This window comes from Anastrepha obliqua, unplaced genomic scaffold (genome assembly GCF_027943255.1).
Source record: "Anastrepha obliqua isolate idAnaObli1 unplaced genomic scaffold, idAnaObli1_1.0 ptg000211l, whole genome shotgun sequence".
Classification (NCBI taxonomy): domain Eukaryota; kingdom Metazoa; phylum Arthropoda; class Insecta; order Diptera; family Tephritidae; genus Anastrepha; species Anastrepha obliqua.
The window spans coordinates 1-2500 of record NW_026562275.1 but is presented as its reverse complement, the minus strand read 5'-3'; the positions used below and the strand labels follow the sequence as shown (position 1 = coordinate 2500).

Here is a 2500-nt window from a genome sequence, read left to right as displayed (position 1 = left end):
AAAAACCTTTAAACATGAAAATAAAAAGTTGTACTTATTATTCATTTGATTGAATGATAAGTTAATTTGTTCACAATAACAAAAGTGGTATATATTTATTATATTATTATATATACATAAAATGATTAAAAAAATACAAAATAATTGAATCATAATAAATACCACCACTGTATTATTGTTGAACTAAGACATTCGCAACTTAATAAAAATGTTTAGAGTTAAATATATTTGATATATATTATTGAAAGAAAATCAATTTATATATTATTAATATTATTTAATTTTACTCTTTCAATTAATATATGCAAAAAAAAATTGACATTTGTTATAAATAAAAATAAATAAAAAAATACTCTAAGCGGTGGATCACTTGGCTCATGGGTCGATGAAGAACGCAGCAAACTGTGCGTCATCGTGTGAACTGCAGGACACATGAACATCGACATTTTGAACGCATATCGCAGTCCATGCTGTTATGTACATTAAATTCAATTTTAAAGTACTGCTTGGACTACATATGGTTGAGGGTTGTAAGACTATGCTAAATAAGTTGCTTATTCTTTTATAAAAATAATTGAATTTAAGCAAATGTGTATATTATTGGATTTTAAATAATTCATAATATTAATAGCAAAAAAAAATAAAGATATATAATGAATTTTATTTATTATATATTCTTTAAAAAAAAAATCCTCTCAAATAAAATGAAATGATGAAAATATTGAATCTAAGTATTCTTTACAAAAAATTTTCATATTATTTATATATATATATAAAATAATAATTTATATATGTAATTAAAAGGAGGAATGTCTAGCATAAAAATTAAATTTTTTATTCTAGGATTGCCTCATTTTACATTATTATTATTTTTATATATTTACAATATATAAAAGGAGAAAAGAAAAATAGAGATGAAAAGATGATATAATTTTTTTATTAAATTGTGAGAAGATAAAAAAAGAATATTAAAAACAACCTCAACTCATATGGGATTACCCCCTGAATTTAAGCATATTAATGAGGGGAGGAAAAGAAACTAACAAGGATTTTTCTTAGTAGCGGCGAGCGAAAAGAAAATAGTTCAGCACTAAGTCACTTTGTCTATATGTCAAATGTGAGATGCAGTGTATGGAATATCTTAATATCTAGTATGAGAAATTAACGATTTAAGTCCTTCTTAAATGAGGCCATTTACCCATAGAGGGGTGCCAGGCCCGTATAACGTTAATGATTACTAGAAAGATATTTCCAAAGAGTCGTGTTGCTTGATAGTGCAGCACTAAGTGGGTGGTAAACTCCATCTAAAACTAAATATAACCATGAGACCGATAGTAAACAAGTACCGTGAGGGAAAGTTGAAAAGAACTCTGAATAGAGAGTTAAATAGTACGTGAAACTGCTTAGAGGTTAAGCCCGATGAACCTGAATATCCATTATGAAAAATTCATCATTAAATAATTAAAAAAAATAATGTGCATTTTTTTCATATAAGGACATTGTAATCTATTAACATAATAAAGTATTTATCAAAAGATCATTGGTGATATTAAGTTTATTTAAATTAATTTGCTTTTTAAGCATATTAACATAAAATAAATACTAATGATTTGATAAAGTGTTGATAGATTTTATTATATATAATGCTAAAATTCATTTTTTGAATTTTACAAAAAATTTAATATCTATGATATTAATATTTATTTGTATGCATTTATATGATTAACAATGCGAAAGATTCAGGATACCTTCGGGACCCGTCTTGAAACACGGACCAAGGAGTCTAACATATGTGCAAGTCATTGAGTTATATTAAACTTAATGGCATAATTAACTTAACTTAAATATAATGGGATTAATTTTTAGTCTATTTTTTAATAAATAGTCAATTAATTCAATCCCGGGGCGTTCCATATAGTTATGTATAATGATAATTTATTATTATTTATACCTCTAACTGGAGCGTACCTTGAGCATATATGCTGTGACCCGAAAGATGGTGAACTATACTTGATCAGGTTGAAGTCAGGGGAAACCCTGATGGAAGACCGAAACAGTTCTGACGTGCAAATCGATTGTCAGAATTGAGTATAGGGGCGAAAGACCAATCGAACCATCTAGTAGCTGGTTCCCTCCGAAGTTTCCCTCAGGATAGCTGGTGCATTTAAAAATTATATAAAATAATCTTATCTGGTAAAGCGAATGATTAGAGGCCTTAGGGTCGAAACGATTTTAACCTATTCTCAAACTTTAAATGGGTAAGAACCTCACCTTTCTTGATATGAAGGTTGAGGTTATGATATAATGTGCCCAGTGGGCCACTTTTGGTAAGCAGAACTGGCGCTGTGGGATGAACCAAACGTAATGTTACGGTGCCTAAATTAACAACTCATGCAGATACCATGAAAGGCGTTGGTTGCTTAAAACAGCAGGACGGTGGACATGGAAGTCGTAATCCGCTAAGGAGTGTGTAACAACTCACCTGCCGAAGCAACTAGCC

The 2500-nt window shown here is 29.0% G+C and overlaps 1 pseudogene; it reads left to right on the top strand.

Annotated features, from left to right (window-relative positions):
* Positions 1-350: 350 nt before the first annotated feature.
* On the top strand, positions 351-531 carry LOC129252461 (5.8S ribosomal RNA; annotated as a pseudogene).
* Positions 532-2500: the final 1969 nt, after the last annotated feature.